Genomic DNA, 18771 nt, shown 5'->3' with positions numbered 1-18771 from the left:
TGGAAAAAACCTGTTTCATTGTCTTGATCCACATTATTTTTTCCTGTAAGGACCATAAAGGCTTTGCTCTGTCCATGCTGATGCTGGGGTCCAAGAGAAAACCTTGCAGCGGATTTTATTCCCTCAAGCCTTGTGTAAAATTTGTAGGCTGTGGTTTCCCCGTGTTAAGCATGTTATCTTTGGCAGAGAGACGAGCAGTGTCTGTTTTGGGGAGCTCAGGCTGTGCTGGTGTGTAAAGCTCTTTCCCTCTGAGCTCTGTTCGAGCCCTCCTTGCGAAGTGGGGGCTGCGCTGGAGGGCTCTGCAAATTTAAGGTGTTGTGGTTAAAGTGCTGTGGGACTTGTCCAGCTCTTGGGAAACATGGTTTTTTATCATTTATAAGATCTCAGGTTGCTTTTAAAGGAAAGCAGAGGAGCAGCAGTGGGATGCTGCGGGTGAAGGTGATGTGGGGAAACGACTTGTCTCAGGTGAGCTGGAGGGTAAAGCCCAGCACCCAGGAGCTCCCTGGCTGATGGGAGACCGGAGAAACCATTTGTGGAGATGCGCTGAACACCAGCTCTGCCTCTGCAGTGGGATTTAGGAGAGGAGCGAGCCACCTGAGGGCCTTGGCTGGCTTTCACACCTTCATTCCTGCAGCACAAATGGGAAAATGGGATGGGAATGGTCTACAGAGGGTTCCTGAGAGTTGTGAAAAAACCCCAACGTGCAGAGCATGAAAACATGCTTGATAGTTGTTAGCCCTTGATCCAGACTGTGGAAGGGAAAATGACAAGGTGCTGAGCTTCATCTCCAGATGTCCCTGCTTCAGCACTCGGGCTTGGATGAGAAAAATAACTGCTGAGCATCCTTGCTTTGGGGTGAAGTGCTCCACTGAGTTCATTCCACTGTGTTCTCCTGGTGAGGAAAAGTTTTGCTGTGCTGACTCTCCCCTTCCTCCTCGTTCTGGGCCTCTCCCTCCTGTTTCTCCTTGCAGCCGTCCTTGCTGCTGCTTGGTCTTTTCCCAGCAGGAGCGGTGTGAAATTGTGGTAGTTATCGCTGGCTGAGTTTTTGCTTGCAGGTCCCTGCAGAGTGGCGAGAAAACCCTCCTGGACTTCACCTAATTTCATGATCTTGCTGCTCAAGTGAATCTTTGGGGTCCTGTGTATTTGTGAAGAGCTATACCTAAAAGTATAGCAAGACCCTGTGGTTTCTGTGGAAGCTGGGGGCAGCAGATGAGCTATTGCAGTAGCTGTTTGGGGAACAATTAAATACTGCTAATGATTTCATTGTTCTTCAGTTTGGCAGACACATGCCATTGTCAAGTTTCAGAGTTAACAGTCTGCTGCTCTGTTTGGGGGAGCTCCTGGTCTTCATCAGGCTGGGGAAAGGACAACCGTTTCTGTCCTGAAAATCAGGATGCATCGAGGCTTCCGGATGGGTAATCTCCATAAATGCTTGGGGATGTTTTTGTGAAACTCCTCAGAGAAGGTGCAGTTCTGCTACCTGAGTATAATTAGTGCATTACTGAGTCATCTGAAATAAAGGGCTTGTTTAGCTAACCGATAATTTTCTGTTTGTTTGAGAGACCGGCTATTTTATTTTTTATTGATATATATGTGTGTGCATATATATATAGAGAGAGTCATTTACAATATAGGTGCCCTGCTGGTGATCCTAATATGTTTCCTGCTCAGTTCAGACTGAGATGGGGATCACATCGGATGTTCTCAAAACTTTTGTGCATTTAACCATCAGCTTTCCTGATAAAAAGAGAGAATTTGCTTCTTCCGTGTCTGCCTTGGGCTGTGCCACGGTCTCAGCTTGCTGGACTCTGCGTCGTTATTGTTGGTCTTCTGCAATGTAGAGTATGCCAACGGCAGCCGGGAATGGGAATGGTGCCTCTACAATGGCTTTTTGAGATCTTTGCTGTTCAGGTTAGCTTTTGGAGACTGCTTCTTTGAGGCAGTCCATGGTCATCTGAGGCTTTAGGGACCGCAGGTTGACTGGTAGTCTCATGTTTACTTCAGAAGAGCCATCGCTCCTGTCTCCTCTCCTACAGAGACAACCCTTGGCCTGGCCCCCAGGCACGTAGCAGCTGTGGTAGAGGAGAAGAAAAACCTGGTTTCTTAGGTGGTAGGAGAAGCCGTGGTGACACAACTAAACTTCTGCCTCTGCTATCTCTGCAGGACCAAATCCTGCCTTGCCTGTCGGCCGGGAGCTTGCCGCAAGAGTATTTCATAACATGCAGCAATTTATCGAGGGCGTCTCCTCTGTGGCCACCAGCACTAGCTCAGCTTTGCCTTCTTCCCGGGCACAGTTGCGTCCACCGTGCCGCTGGGTGGTGGTGGAATTCATCTGCGTGTCTCAGGTGGCAGGACGGAAAGGGTTATGGGTGGGATGACATGTCTGTGGCAGTTATGTCCCTGGAATGGGGAGAGGAGGTGAGCAGCACTGTGGTGTGCCCCATCCCTTGGTGTCACATCATGCCTGGGTGACCTGAGGATGCACATGGGCACCCACAGGCTTCTCGTTTCTCTACCAGCAATTTTAATTGGCCTTAATGTAAAAAACCCCCAACAATCAACAACCAAAAACCAAACCAGCCAACCTTCCCCCTCCTTCTGGAGCTGGCCTGGCTCGTTGGGACTGGTTTGTACAGCCTGTGCTGCCCTGGGAAGGCTTCACCACCACTGGAGCCTGCCCTGTGCCAAAGCGGGAGCTACAGGGAAACACACAGCTTCCCCACCAGCTTCCCCACCTGGCTGCGATGGGGAACCATGAATGGGGTTCATAATTAATTCTGAAAAATGCTTTTGAACTCATGAAATCCTGGAGGAGCTGTGTTGCTTGGCTTGTGTTCACTGGGACCTTGGGAGATGCTTGGGAGAAGCTGATGCTCACAAGCAAGCTATTGCCATCCCTCTGCCACCGGTTGCGTTGGGTGGTAGCCGGCACAGTGGCACGGGAGGCGAGTGGCTGGGTTGGTGTGGGAAGGGTGGCATGGGAGGCTGCGGCACGGCGGTGTCTGGGTGTCACCAATTGGCTGTGCCATGCCACGCGGCAGGGGTGGCACCCATCCCTAGGCTAGTGCTGAGATGGTCTTCTGCAAGTAAGTAGGTATGAGCCCAGGTGTTTTGCATTACTTGATTAAATTTCGTAAGTCTGCCTCTGCAAGCAGGATGCTTTTCAGCTGGAATGCGCTGCAGGTGTTCCAGGGGTCTTGCCTGTCGTGAGCATTGAGCAGCTCCTCTGTGAGGCCGGAGCTTTGCCAACGTGGAGCTGGTCGTGGGTGGCACAGACATGGGCGAGACCGGAGCTGGGGTGCGCTGCGAGCTGCTCCTGCTCCTTGGTCCATGGAGACACCGTTTTGGGGCCACCACCTTCTGCAGGTGGCTTTGAAGGGTGCTTTATGCCTGCGAAAAGGCATCTTAGTGTTTGCTAATGGGAGATCTTGCAGGAATAATCGTGGGGTGAATTTTAAAAGCTTTTTTTGTTCTGCAGAGAAGCGTGCACTCCGGTTGCTGGTGGACTGTGATGTAGTCTAGGTCCAACCGAGCCAGCCCCAAGCAGTGGTCTGCAAATGCTGTTTTGCTTTTGGGTGCTGGCATCCCCCTGCGTTATGTGGCCAGAAATACACCCCCTGGGCTGGAAGGCTCTTGGGCGCTGTGTCCAGCCGCAATGAAGCCAGAGGGGATTTTAATAACATGCCATCAAAAATACCATCTTGGGTACCTGGGCAAGAGAGGAGAAGAAAGCAGGAGGGGTTGTAGTTGTGCTTTGGTTGTCAGCTGGAGTTGAATAACAGAGAAATTTTTTATGCTTAAGGTGGTGTTTGCTTTGTATGGTGAGAAGAGACAGGGGTGGATGCCTGCACCCATGGGAGCTGTGTTCCCTTAAATCAGGGTGTATCAGTGGTCCAAGAAATGTCTCTTCCCAGCTGGACAGTTAGCTTGGAGTTGCCTTTGATTACATTTTTCTCTGGCTCTGGAAGTCAGGCTGGTGATTCTAAAACTTGCAGCAGTAATTTTTGCAGCTGGATGCTTTACAGCAGGATGTGGAGGCTTGGGGTGCTTTTGGAAATGATTATTTTACTTGCCATGTGCATGTTTCATCATGCGAGCCAGTAGATGAGTTAGGTGGAGTTTTCAGGGTCTGTGGGGTCTCACCGTGATTCCTAGAGATGCCTCTAAAGGAAAAGGAAGCCACAGGTGTGGATGAGGAGGCTGAAGAGCTGCAGGTGACCAGCTGTGGCGAGGTGATGGATGGCTTTCTCCGGCAGCTTTTTCCCCTTCTTTTGAGACCATCAGTTTCTCGCATCCTGATGGCAGCTCTGCAATGAAACACATGCTTCTGGAAAGCTCTTCGGGTAAACAGCGAGTTTTCCATCCCTTCCTGCATCCCTGCTCTGTCCATCCCCCTGCTGGGCGGGTGCAGGCAGAGGAGCGTTTTTTCCTGCCTTTGCGTGTGCTCAGAGCATCACCCAGGACATGGTAGCCCTATGGAGCGGCTGGCTGTCGGCAGAGCCACAGCATCCTTCCCTGCCTGGATGCTCCTAATGCAGAGATTCACCCCAGGGTGCTGGTCCCTTTCCCTCCCTCCTGGTTTTTGGAGCATCTGCAGAGCACACGTCGTCTTTCTCAGAATCAGCTGCAAGAAGGGATATTTGCACAGCTTTTGGGTTTTTGGGTTTGTTTGTTTAAAAATATATTTTTATTACATGGGGTGAAAGATTTATTTATTGACTGCAAGCAGGCACTTTGAAGCTTCTCCTCTCTGTTTCTGTACTTGCCTTTTTCTTTTTTTCCAATTAACAGAAATGAGGCTTATGCACTCAGAAAGGCTGTCACTCGCTATTCCTCCAGAAGCTTTTTTAACCCAGGGACTAATTTCAGCCAGATTTGACAGTGGAGTGCAGGTTTCAAAGATGAGAACTTACAGGCTGTAAGAAAGAGGGTGGAAAAGGGAAATCCAGATTTCTCCCTGCCTACAAGGAGAGGCTGCAGCAACTGAGAGCTTAAATATTAGCTTTCTGGGTGCAAGTGGGTTGGTTAACTTGTGAAGTACCTTCAGTAATTCACTAAATTTTCTTCAAGGAAATAATCGGAATCTTCTTGAACATGGGGAAGGAAGAGCTGGCTGTGGGGATGCTGCCAGGTAGGGTGTGATAGATGATGCTAATGACCTTTAAAGGTCTCTTCCAACCCAAACTATCCTATTCTATGCTGCCTCTATGCTGCCACGCTGTTGTCCCAGGACTCTGTGCTTGTTTATGACCTCCAAGCTTGGAGTGAAAAGCTGGTGGCTGATTTCTCTCCAGAGTCTCCTGCCTGTACCAGTATCCTGCGGTTAAGAAGGGTTTTCCAGCCTTGAGCTTAGCGTTGCTGCCTGTATGGTGGCATGGGTTGTCAGGCATTATGCTGATACTGTTCCCGATAGTGACGTTTCACATACTACCACCTAGAAGCTTGCACAGAGTGTTTGCAGGCTGCAGGGTGGATAAAATCTGTCCCCAAAAGCTTGGCCAGGCTCTGCCCAGGCTCGCTGCAGTTTCCCATCGAGACTGAGGTTGCGGCTGGCAGCATTGTCTGAAGGAGATGAGGCAGCAAGTGCAGTGGCTTTTTGGCATCATCAGTGGTCCATGAAGTTGCCTTGGAGCTGAAGCTGCTGTTAAAGCGATTAGTGAACCCCCAGGTCCCAAAGGAGCCGGGGGTGCTGCTCTTCCCCTCTCTGCTCCTGACAGCCTTTCCTGTTACAGCTGCAGCACAGGGCTGCCTTTTCTGTCCCTTCCCCTTCTGCTGTCACTGTATGCACGTTGATTTATGTTGTGTGTTTTGTTTTTTTTTTTTTTTTAACTGGGGATTCTCTTCCTTTTTTGTCAGCTCAGAGAATGATTTTCCTTACGCTCTTCTCTATTTAGGGCTCTGGGGGAGGAAGTGATTCAGCCTTTCCCCTGCTCTGGTTTGCACAGTCATCCTTGCTGACTTTCCCGAGGTTTTCCTTGAGCACCTTCATTTACGCTTGCTTCATTCAGCAGGAGCCTGCCTGCCTCCTCACCGCACGTTTCGGTGGGGAAGGGCTCGGTGGGGGAGGATGAGCTGTCAGCAGGAGCTTTCCCTTTGCCGGGGAGAATAGTAATGCAGCGAGGAGGACACGCTGCCAGACCTGCAGCAGCTCCGGGTCTCCTGCTCTGCTCCTCATCCGTGAGTGCAGACGTCTGCGGGGAGGCAGGCAAGTCCAGCCAAGTGAAATTTTGGGGGCTAGCCTAGTCATGCTGTAAAAAAATTGATGAAAATTGATGGCCTGGGCTCACCAGGGAGAGGAGGTGACTCCGGTTGTGCTGCCGGTGCTGCCGAAGGATGCTGTACGTGCCCAGGCACTGATGGGAGAGGTCTGTGTGGATGATGGATGGATGATGACGCTCGCTCTGTGCAGGACTGCTGCCAGCTTGCCTTTCACGGCAGAGCTGAACCAGCTGCTAAATACCAGGGAGGAAGCATTGCTTGCTCTCCACAGGGCTTTCAGAGGATGCTGCTCAGCGAGAGAGTCACTAAATTGTCTGCCACTCTAAGTGATACCGGGCATTTGGCGTGCCGGGTACTGTATTAAAACCAAGTGCATTAGTTTCAGGGTTAATTGTTCTCCTGTCCTGGAAGCCAGCACAGTTGGCTGCAAACACTGCTTCTTTTCAAAGGGGAGAAAGGGAAAATAAAAGAAGAGACTCCCAAGCCCCCCAGAAGCCTTTCTCTCCCTCCCAAACCCAGGGACTCAAACCTTGAAAGAAATTTTGATCTGCTCAGGAAATTCCATCATGCATTGCTTCTTCCTTTGTTTTATAGAGTACTTGGAGTAGGCGTTAATCTTTGTCTCAGATTTTATCTTCTCTCAAATTGTTACTCTCAGGAGTAGTAGTTTGTACATGATGGGATCTCCGCTGAGGATGTATGTGATGGAATCCATGCTGGGCAGATCTTACCTCCGCGGCGGCAGTCCCATGCCTTTACTGTCCTTTGCTGACGGTCACTCTCCCGGGTGGTCTCCCAGCTCCTGGGTTGGCTCTGGCAGGGAGCAATCTTTCGTGAGCAGGTGTTGCTGGAGATTGGGCACTGTTTCTCCGGTAGCTTACAGTGACAGGTCTGTCCTCACTCTTGGTCTGTGTGGTGCATGCAGCAGCATTTGATCCCACTTTGACATGGCTGAATTACAGTGAGTGGTGAATTTTAGTTTCACAAGCCTTTGGTAGAACATTGGTGACTCCAGACGTGACTTTACTGGAGCTCATACTCCGTGAGCAAGGACTTCTTTGGTGATCACAATATTCAAGCTTTTTTTTGGTGTATATTAACACCTCATTTGGCAGCAAGCGTTGTAATTATTGGTACGGACCTTCGTCGTGACCCTGCTGTGCCAGCTGCTGGAGAAGGACTGAAAACTGAGGCCTTTTGGCATGGTGGGGGATGGCCTCATGTCATGGGATCGGTGCCAGCAGAGCTTTTAATAGCTTGATAATATTAGTCTTGCTCAGCAGGGCCAGACCAAGCTTCTGCAGCACGGCTGAAGCACTGCTAAGGTACCTCCAAGTGCCTAGGGGCTACTTGGGAGTCCTCATGTTGAACAGCCAAGTGTGTTTGCTGGTGGCAAAGGTATCATGCTAAGTGCCCCAGAACAGCAGAAAATCTTGGGGTAAGGAGCACACAGCCCAGGACCCAGAAATTACATTTGATCTTTATTGGGATCTGTTGAATCAGACCCATCCAGTTCAGCCAGATGTTTCTGGAGAAGGTGTGGAAGCCTTGCAGGAGGCAGGTTTCACCTGCCCCTCACATTGCTTACCTTCTCAAGGTGCTGTTTGCCATGGGAAACGCATGGAGGAGGCTGTCTCCTGGTGGTGCAGCCATAAATACACAAGGAAAAAGGGTGGTTGGAAAGACGAAGGAAGCACTTTGGAAGGAAGCCATCTCTTCGGTCTGGTAGTCAACAAATACGGGTGTACGCTAATGGGTATGCTGGGGGTTAAGCTGTCTCTATTAAGTAAATGCAAACTCTGAGATAATCTGGATATTTTTACAAGACCCCCCAGAAAACTAAGCCTATTGCTTCTTGTAATGCCCGTGTCAGATCATACTTCTCCTTCCTTGAGTCCCTGGGCCAGCCCCCTGCAGCAGGTGGAACGTGGGTGCCTGGGGGCATCGTGTTGTCTTGTCTAATTCTGGCTGTTGTGAGACAATACAGGCGTTCAAGTCAGGTTTTATGGGAAGCACTTTAACCTTTCTTCGTGATAAGGTGGTGGCTGATGTTGTGAAAAAACTTGAAGAGTTGTGGGTGTTGAGCAGCCAAGGTGAGTATTTGCATGGAGGTATAGGGTGTGCTGCGAGGTCTGAAGTTGGTCATCACCTAGAAATGCCTCAGTAACCCAGCCTGGGTTTTGCTTGCTTGTGTTTGTGTTTTTTTCTTTTCTTTTAAGAAATCCAATCAAATCATGAACCTGTCAGAGGCCGTTCGTTAACCAGTGTGGTTGTTGTAAAGCACCTGGTGGTGTGACTCTCGGGTCTGACTGTGTGTCAAGAGGTGGATCTGTTGATTGTCCTTCCCTCCATCCCTTAATGCTTCTGACCTTTTCCACGTATCTACAAGCATTACAGTGAGCTTGACGGGAAGTGTCAGCCACCAATAAAGCCTCCCTCTCCTCCGCTCCGTAGGCTGAGCAGCCTCAGATTGTATTTTCCACCTACTTTCTTGATTCTGTTTATCCGGTTCATTACAGTAGGCACATCCATTGTGTGCTTTCGGCTTCTCTCTTCTCAGGTCTCTTCCACGTCATCCAGGGACACGAATGAAAAGCTGTAGCCTTGTCCTCGCAGCACCTGCGCTCACTCAGGCCATATTAGCTCTCTTCTGAGCATCTCTGTTTATTGATTAAAGCATTAGGAGGAATGTCAGCTTGGAAGCAGTGGGTTTGATTAGCCAATTATTTTAACAAAAAAAACAGTGAACTTGGATTCAAAGTACACGAGAAGCTGTAGCCCCTGTTTTCTAATGTGCTGGAGGTCGGTTGGAGTACACAACCAAATGGGAGCACCGGTCGGGAAGCTAACGAGAGGAGCTTGCAGGCTGGATGTGAGATCGCGCATGAGGTTTTGTGCATGACCCAGGAGCATGGAAAAATATTGTGTGTATTTAAGGGGGGGCTTCTGGTTGCTGACTAGTGAACCGTAGTGACTGCAGGAACTTCATGGTTACATGAAACACATGCAGGGCAGCTGAGTCTGTAGGATACTCTTCTGGTGTGAAGGTTGGGTTTAACTTCGATCGATCAGTCTCTGAAGTAGTTAAGTCCTGGTGGAATTCATGTACTGGTGGAATGCTCGGCAGTTGGGAAAAGCTTGCTGGTAGCAACATAGCTTACTGGAAGGACAGCTGTGTGGTCTGAAAGCCTGAGGCTTCACAAGAGCATCTCATATTGGTGTGTGTGTTGCCTTGAGCTGTCCAGGGAGCCGATGAAGGTTGTAGGGGCAAGCGGGAGTATTGGTGAGGTGTTCGCAGAGAAGCAGCTTAGAAAAAATGTTGGAGACACCAGTGAAGGAGTATCTGCCTTCACTGTCGACAAAACCAAGTTTTTTGAAAGTGGTGGTGGGGGAGGTGTTGATGCAAGTCACCATCTGGAGGGAGACCCTAAAGCCCAAGCACTAGGTGACTTTTTTCTGTCTTCTGGATTGGAGGGTTGGCCCTAGTGTGGGGTGGCCGAGTCAGAGCCTGGTGATGGCTTTTGCGAGGTACAGGTGGGGTTAAGGAGAGGAGGGGGGTCAGGGCAGTGAGCACATCTTCCTCGTTGGTCTCCCTTTCCTGTGTGCTCCGTCCAACGTCAAACAGCTGGCCGTGAGCTCGGTGCAGCTCCCACTCTGGGGCTGTAGCTGGGGTTCTTTCAAGTCCTTGAGCCCCGAGGCTGCCAGGGTGGGCAGAGCTGATGGCAAACGTCCAGGAAGGAAGCGATGGATAACAGAAAGCCTCTGGCTCCCTTTTTACAGGGAAAGGTGCGTGCGTAGGCTGTACAGGACCATCCTCTTTGCCTCCTGGAGCTTTGCTGGCTGTGAGTGATTGTCGAGTATTTGAGCTTCACATCAAACTCTGTTACCTCTACTAAAGGTCAGCCTGGACTTCTGGGCCACTTGCTGCTGGGAAGAACTTTCTTCTAGTTTTGATTAAGTTGGAGGTAAGACCTGGTGACTTTGTCCTGGAAGTCTGGGCTAAGGAAAGATCTCCCTAGGAGAGATCCTGGCATTACTCTGGATTGCAGTAGCCTCTGAGAGTCCTCTGGTCCAGCCCTCTGTGCAGGGCCAGCTTCTGCATCAAACCTGCCTGCTCAGGGCCTCATCCAGCTGAGTCTTGATGCTGTTTCCAAGGATGGAGACTGCAGACCCCCTTGGGTCACCAGTTGGGTGCTGAACCATGCTCGCAGTGAAGGAATTTCCTAATATTTTCTAATACGTGGTTTCCCATGCTGCTGCTGTGATCCCAAGACCTTGAGGTGAGCTGCTGCAGTGCTTTGCTGTTGGAGGTCTTTCTGCTACCAGCCCTTCCCATGCCCCTGACATATTGCTGTTGGCTTTCTCAGCTCCTCAGGGACATCACCACTTTCTATCACGGCAGCAGCCTGTGTGTGTATGTGTGCACTGAGAAGGCTTATCACCAACTGACCTAATTATTATAATCTCACTCTTCCCTAGATAGTGCACGATTCCTTGGCTCTCGGGAGGCTTCCCTGGTTTGTCCAACTGCTGTTTGATTTCTCATCTGTCTTTTAATAACATTATGCATTTGCTCAGGCTAGGTAGAGCCAGAGAATAAGGTTTGTAGCCAGATACAGTGCGATACATGTTAACTGCCTTTCCTGTTCTGACGGCCATCCTGCTGGGTTTAGTGGCCCTAGCCTGTCGTACCTTCCAGGTGTTCCCCCTGCATGTGTTTGCTTGCAACTCAGCTCTTCACCATGACCACCTCTTCCCCCTGCCCTGACTGTACACATGCATCCTCTTTACTGCAGAAATCCTCTGGCCGCTGTAGTTCATGGGTGAAAATTGTGCATTGATGCTTTCTGCCCCATTTGTGGATGCAGGGTTGTTGCCTGTACCTTTTTTCTGGTTGTTGCCTATCCCATTTTTTTATTGTTGTTCCCTATCCCTTTCTTTTTTTACCTTCTGCCAGACCACTTCGATTGCCCTGCACTCCCTGCTGCTGATTCTTCCTTCCCTGCCTGCTCCCTTTCCTGTTCATAGGGGGTTTTCTGGGTACAGATACAGGCCAGTTACCGTTTAAAGGTGCCACATTCTTTTTCAGCAAGACGGATTTGCAGCATGTTAACAGGATTTAACAGCTACTTCAACACAAGTAAAATAAAGCCTCAGAGAGAAAAAAAAAAACCCAAACCAACCCAACAACAAAACATTGCATCTTGGGGTGAGTTCTGTCCGTTTAAAAACTTAATTTTCTTTCTGAAAACTGAAGTTGGGAGTTACCCCTGTGCCGTTGGAAAGCTTCTGCGGTCCCCGTTGGGCAGAGAATAACCTGACATAAGTCGGTGCCTCCTTGCAGGAGCAGGGCTTACCGCTAAGCTTCCCGGTTGAACCACCTGACGAGATCAAGAGAGGTTAGCAGCACCGCTGGGGCTTGGTGGCAGAGTGGTTTGAAAAACAACAAGTCAGCAACATTATCCTGAGCACCTGGAGTTTTTAATCCCCGTGTCATGTACAAGATCCAGTTTGACCTGAAAGGGAGTGGGAGAGGATGCAGCCGGGCATCATCTGAGCATCAGAGAGGCTTTATGTGTGTTGGGGTTTCTGCAGCCCTGGGTGTTATCTTGTGCAATGCCTGATAGTCACTGGAGAGTAAATATTTCCTCCTGGGGCAGAGCAGCCTGTGGAGTTGCTGGGAACAAGTCAAAACAGAGGGATTGCTGGGACGATAAAGCCCAAGAGGGCTGGCACTGGGATTGTGCCATGCATCGCACCTTGCCTCCAGAATTGGGGCTACAGCAGTCCCCCCTCTCTTTGAGGGGATGTGGGTTCCCATTTTCCATATTCCCCTCTTCTTTGGAGGAAAAAAAAAAAAAAAAAAAAAAAAAGGATGTGAAGTTTCCTGAGGTTCCTGTGACTTTCTAGCATATATGTGAATTGCAGTAACACTTCAATTTACGCCTTCTGTCCTGGAGCATTGCTGCATCCTTTGGGCGGGGTACCCCAAATTATCCTCAGATATTCTGGATACTCCTCAACATCAGCGCATAGATTGGATAGTGCAAATAATTGATGCTAACTGTATTTTCTGTTTTTCCAGTTAATTAGCCTGTAGAAAAATTACAATAGTAAGGGTAATTGTGGGGGATAAGAGGATTTTTAACTGGGGCCAGTGAAAATAGGTATTTTTATTTCATTAGAACAGGAAACAAAATAATGTCAAATCAAAGAGGCTTTATTCAGTCCAAAATTAAATCAGTTTTTAAGTCTTTTTACACTATAATAAAGCGCTGTGGAAATTTAGTGTACATCACCATGAAATGAAAGTAAAACCCCTTTGTTTAAAAATTCCAAACCCTAAAAAAAAGTGAAAGAACTCTTTCCAGCATTTTCTTCCCAGTGTTTTGGCTGCAATGACTTGACCAAAACTATTTAAAATTCACGAAGTCAAAGTTGGGCTGCTGGCAAACAAGTGATTTTTAAAATTTTAATTATTACTTGATGGGTTCAGCCTTTTGCTTCTGTAAAGGTGTGGCAGAAACATGACCCTTACCCCATGCCAGAGGAGGGGACACCTGGGGCTGGAGTGCCAGGTGTCACCTCTGGTTCCTGGTGCTGGAAAGCATTAGGCTGCTTCTGGATGTCATGGCTGTGTGTGGGTGCTCACCAGCAGCAGGGTGTTCCTGTGGACTGGGGGTCCTCCGCCAGCGCAGGGTTTCTCCAAGGTCCCTCTAAGAGGGAAGAGCCCTGAGGAGCGGGGAGAGCCTGCCCCAAGTCCCGGCATGGTGTGGTAACGCTGGCGTTTGTTGTGTCTTCCTCTGAAGTCTCCAGGTGCTTGCAGTAACTCAGGGCTAAGGCACAGAGTTTATTTTCTTGATCGCTTGTATTGTGTAATTTATTCCAGAAGTGCCTTTTCCAGTCCCTTGTTAAGCTCAGCTAGTTAATTGGTGGGTCATAAACATCCCTCAGATGCCCTCGTGAGACCTGTACTGTACAGGCGTCTGAGAGCTGGCAACAGTGGGCTTCCACCTGCAAGGCCCTTTAGTGTGAGATACCATCTGGATGTATAGCATTATGCAGTCTCTTGATTAATCAAATTCTCCCTTACCTCTTTTTTTCCCAAAGCTGAATAGTTTGGGTTCTTTTTTTGTACCTCTTAGGTCAAAGATACATGAACAGCAGGCGTCCTGCTATGATGTTCCTGCTGAAACTGCTGATGCTGCTTCCCTTTGTTGCAATTGCAGTCCTCCCCCCCCGTTCTCGTTATGATTAACTTCGGGGCTGTTAATTGCTCTGTGTAAGCAGAGGCTGGCCAGTGCAGGGAGGTGCAGGAGGGGACTTTCTCAGATGCTGACGTGGCCTGGGTTGAACTCGTTTGGTCCCTGCAGCTGTATTCAGTGGGGCTGCTGCATGGTGGAGGTTTTCACGGGAGGACCTTCATGATGAACGTGAAGGACCCTTCAACGAAAGAACAAAAAAGTACTGTAAAACTAATTCGTGGATGTGTTTCTGGGTTGTCCTCATGCATTCAGTCCCCCAGTTGCTGTTTGAGGGTTGGTCCTAGGCGTGGCTCATGGGTTTTCTACTGCAGGTGGAGTCTTGGGGTGGACACAGCTAGCCTGAAAGGTGGATCCTGTTGGTCTTTGATATCTGCAGGTGGTCCCAGGTCCTCCAGTCATCATCCAACCCTGTAGAAACAGTGTTTCCTTTGGGTCAGGAGTCAAACTTACCAAAATAAGTATTCCTGGCACTATCCCTGGCCAGGCTGTGTTTATGGGGAAAAAGCTGCTTTTGGTGCCTTCTTGGCCTGCTTTTTCTGAGCTTCTGGGTTTTTACTGAGTGCAGGTACCCCAGAAGCATTCTGATAAGGCCAAACGGACGTTCATCAAAGACCTTCTAGATCTGTGATGCCTTCCATGCAGTAGCACCTTGAAGTTCCAAGACCTCTTTCTTCCTCCCTGAGCTAGAAGGGAAAGCCAAGCATTTAAGGTAAGTCCAAACAGGGCTTGTTGCATTTTACAAGAGAGGGAGGTGCGGCACGGTGGAGGAGCCAGCGATACATCCCAATCACACGTGCAGCACGTGTTGCACTTGGGTCCGTGATGGATGGAGCATTTCATAAAGAGCAGCTCAAGGACATTTTGGGATGAACTTGAGGTCCTTGTCCCCAGGACACCAGCAGTGATGCTGTGGCTCAGCAGGGTGCCTGAGAGCTGAGGTTGGCAGAAGGGGGTGATGTTAAGGACGCTGACAGCAGGGCATGTTAGGACATAGGGCTGGTGGATCCCAAGGCTCAGCATCTTGTCTTGGTCTGGGCCAGTCATCCAGACTGTTGTTGCTGCTGGTGGAGGTAAATAGACACTCCCAAAGCTCACTTGTTCTCATGTTCATGTCAAAATAGGTCAGCTGTCGTGTCCTGGAAGTACCTGTCTTGCAGTTTGCTTTGTATTAATGAAAACCTCCCTGTCCTCCAGGCTCAGCTGAGTTGAGCTGCTTCATTTACCTCTTATTAATCAAACACAGTGGTCCCCTGGGCAAGAAGTGTAGCCGTACAAGTGCAGCATCTTTACCCCCTGGGGTTTGGCGGGCTGCTCTTCCCATCTTTATCGCTGGCTTCTCACAGCCCCTCACTTGCTGTGATTCAGGGAGGGGAATAACCAAAGGGGGAGTGCGGCTTCTGGGGAGATGCGTGCCTTCGCTGCTGCTGCAGAGCATCCAGCCAGCAGAGTGATAGTCTGGGAGTGATTGTGAAAAAATGCACTTCAAGCCTCAAAAAGGCTCTGGTGGCTGGCCAGTAACTTCTGAAGATTCCTGTCTGGGGAGGTGCTTTGCCTTGGTATTTGTGGACTAGTTCCTTGAGGGAGGGGTTGTCCTGGTGAATTGGTTCAAGCTGTCTCATGAGCCACTGGACAGAGCTAAAAGCTGGGGCTGGATTTGAGAGGAGGGTTAAGCTTGTGTCATCGATCTGTGCCACTTAGGCAAAGTGAAACTTGGAGAGGGTCTGGAGAAACTTGGAGAGCCCTCTCCAGGGCTGGACATTGCCTGCTGCTGGGGCTTTAGCCAGCGTGGTGGGTCCACAGGGAGCTGGAGCCTATCTCTGCCACGCAGCAGCATCCGCTGGCTCAGCAGGAGCCTTGGTGGTGGGTGCTGTGGTACCCGCACTGGGTCACGTCCCTCCCCAGGGTACCTGCTGGGAGCCTGGTGCAAAACCCGGGTGTCACATTTGCTCTCCTGATTGCTATGGGAAACTATGTGGGAGAATGTGCAGGAGATCCTCATAGGCTGAAAAAATGTATTTAGGGTCTGCAAGGGCATCCTTCCAAGCAGTGGGAGCTGTCTTAGGTGATGCCCTTTGCCCACAGCAGTCTCAGGGAGCCGCGTTTAATGCAGAGAGTCCCTCTGGTTGGATTGCTTTTCCATAACACAGTCACTTTGCTGGATGGAAACCAGCTGTCTGGACCATGTCCAGTGTGTGTGGCCAGGAGCTAAGGAGGACACTCTGTCCAGCCCCAGGTGAAGGGAAGGCTTTGGTGATCAACACAATCCCGGGTCAAAAACCTGTTCTTAAATTCCTTAGATGTGTGAAGGTTGGATGCCTTTCTGGGGTGTGTGTCGTACTCCTTCATTCTCCCCCAAGCAGAAAGTTCAACAGGTAGGTAGGACATGGGATGCTGCTTGTGGCTTTTTCCCTGTCCTTGCAAGCGGCTGCAGCTCTTATATACTTAAATCTGGAGGAAGCCAGAAGCAGGGACAGCGGTCCTGGAAAGCTCAACTCTTTTTTGACACTGATGTCCCCATTCCCTGGCCAGCTCAGCGTCACAGTGGATTTGCTCGCATGGTGTTGGACACCAACCCCACAGGTTTTCCTGTCCCTTTGTGCTTCCTCAGAGCTTCGTTTGGTACCCTGCCTCTTTATTATTATTAGACCGGAAGCATTATGAGGAAGGGACTTCTTTTCCTTCTGCATGTAAAGAATTGCCAATTTCCCAAATTATTTTCCACTAGATATTTAGGAGCTCTGATGGGTGGTGGTGCCATGGCCACTGCCTGTATGGGAAATCAATAAGGTCCATGGCTGATGCTCCCAGGGTGGCCATGATGTAAAAGCCAATCTGCTGCTTATTTTATAGCTCGAACATTTGAATGCGGTGGAGGAGCGGGGGTCCAGGATCCAGAGGCAGGTTTTGGAAATCTTGTTTGTTTGTGGGTGTTGTTGAGTGGGGGTTTTAAGGGTTTTGGTTTTCTTAGCACTGAAGGTAATTAAAGATTCAGGAGATCTCTGAATATACTTACTTGTGCATGGAGTCTTTCAAATGAGTTTAATTAGCTCAGAGAGGGGCATGGTAAGCTGTTTATTTTCTTTTTCCTCTGCAAAATGACAGAGGTTTACTCTGGATTATTTTTCTTTCCAGTTCCATTTCGACAGCTCATGTTGGGCAGACTGCACAGAGATCCCTTGTGAGCAAGGCCAGCCTTGGATCGTAGAGAATTGTCTCTCCTTGAAATCTACAGCTTGGTTTGCTCATGTAATCCAAGCCCAAATATCACCGAATCTGAGGCTGGGAAAGATTGTTCCCCTTGGTCGGAGCAGCAGGAACCTCATTGCAGGGGTTTGGACTAGATGATCTTTAAAGGTCGCTTCCAAACCATTCGATGATTCTATGATTCCCAGGAGGAGAGGACCAGCTGGTGGCTCCTAGCATAAAATCCCCTCCACCCGTCTGGAGTGGCAGCTCTGGCGTTTTGGCTGGTGGCCGAGGTATGTCCTCTGAATGCTGCTAAAAGCCAGCATACGGGTGCAAAAATGCTCTTTGCCAGCAAACTAGGGGCATGGTTTAATAGGGATTAAGCACCCTCCACGCCTGCCCTGCTGCTGACCGGGGGATGCCGCTCCCGCCCCATCCCTCCCCACCAGCAGGCACCCGTGGGATGGATTACTTCAGCGGGTTGACATCTCAACTTAGAGTTGGATGTATCTTTTAGGATTACTGGGCTTTTCACAGCCCAAGTGCCCATTATACTGCCTGGGTGCCTGGAAAGAAGAGATTTACTTTCTGATAATGGTTTCCCTTTGGTTATTTGGAAAAGACAGTACGTGGCAGCCGGTGCTGGCGTGTGAGCCCACGGTCGAAACGTGCGATTATAAAGTGTACGGATCAGCTCGTTATTACAATACTTTTATTTAGGATGTGGGCCGTGCTCTCTGCCTGCAGAGTGCTGCCTGCACAGGGAGTTTTGCACCCTGGCTGCTGCTTACCCCCTGGGACCGGGGATCGGGGCTTACCCCCTGGGACTGTGGAGGAGCTGGGCAAAATACAAGTATCGCTTGCCTGAGGATTGCTACCTGCACCATGCGTCATGACAGGGCACATGCGTGTGCACGGTGTACATGTACAAGCTCTTCTGGTGGGAGAACATCCTTCATTCATGTCTTCTAGTATAATTCCTGCAACCAGCATGTCCTACCCAGCCTGCCGGTGCGATGCCTTGTGCTCTTGAAGGAGAAACAGTGCAGGTCCAAAGAGGAGATCATAGAACACGAGTTAGATCTGTGCTTTTTGGATATTTCTTCAAGCATTTTTATTTGGCAACGTTTCCTTTGTAAAGGTGAAAAATAACAAGGATAAGATGTAATGTGGATTCTTGTTCCATTAGCTTTTAGCAGAAGCAGAGAATGTGAAAATGGATTATGTCTGACTCAAGTTCACTGTTTCTAGTATCAGCAATGTAGAGGTAGGTTATAAAAGGCTGTTCTTGATTCAGGCCTTGGTGGTTGGAGGTTTTTTTATTACCTGTTTTGGGTTTTATTTCTAGACATGCTGATGTATTTCCATATATTGAATTTGTCTCAAAATCAGGGGACAGAGAGCACGCACGCCTTGCTGTTGTGCTGCAGCTGGAGTGATGCTCCAGCAGACTCCTTGCCCTGGCATCCCGTGTAGTGGAGCATCCCACCACAGGGTGGGACTGGTGTCTGTCAGATGGCCCATAAACTCACCTACATTCACCCCCTGAAGTTCAGATAGCAGTTTTCTTATTTGTATGCTAGGTTTTCCTTTCTTTTTCTTGGCAACATGCATCACAAGCCAAAGGTAACATCTCCCCTTGGGCAACGAAGCCCATCTGGTGGAAAACCTCTCCAGCCTCATGCACAGATTTGACATGCTGAAAGACTTTGGTCCTAAGGGTGATGAGGCTTTGGTTTTGTGTAAAAAGAAAAAAAAAATCCACCTCCCAACTGCAAAACATTCCTCATTGCAGTGAAGCAAGCTACATAATAAATTATTCTCTGGGTGAGAACAAGGGTTTTCTGGCTTTCTGGTTATTCCTCTCCCTTTCTTGCTGGATCACTGTGTCAAGGCAGCTGGTTTGGGCCAGATTCTGTGGCCTTTTGCACTGCCTCTTTTCCCCTCCCTTCCCCGCTCCCTTTATTTCAGTGTTTATTTTAATGGCTCTGTTTTGATGCGCTGTAGCATTCGCCCACTCAGTTGCAAGCCAGGCTCATGGATGGCACTGCAACGTGGCAGCTGTTGGGCTCCTGTCCTGTCACTTGGGCTTTTCTGCATC

At 49.4% G+C, this 18771-nt stretch overlaps 1 protein-coding gene across 10 annotated transcripts in view; it reads left to right on the top strand.

Annotated features, from left to right (window-relative positions):
• Positions 1 to 18771, top strand: part of CTIF (cap binding complex dependent translation initiation factor) — a 141978-nt gene that overhangs the window by 1754 nt on the left and 121453 nt on the right. Inside the window, exon 2 of one of the 10 annotated variants that reach the window (XM_080371585.1) lies at positions 16617 to 16963. The exons of 8 other annotated variants lie outside the window; for them this stretch is intronic. The gene's annotated coding sequence lies outside the window, so the exon portion shown is untranslated. Of the gene's footprint in view, positions 1 to 5; positions 16964 to 18771 lie in introns of those variants that run through there. One more of the 10 variants, XM_080371583.1, reaches the window with a different exon arrangement.

The sequence above is a fragment of the Falco punctatus genome (genome assembly GCF_963210335.1).
Source record: "Falco punctatus genome assembly, chromosome: Z".
Taxonomy (NCBI): Eukaryota; Metazoa; Chordata; class Aves; order Falconiformes; family Falconidae; genus Falco; species Falco punctatus.
Note: the sequence above shows the minus strand (reverse complement) of the source record. Positions and strands in the feature narration are given on the sequence as shown.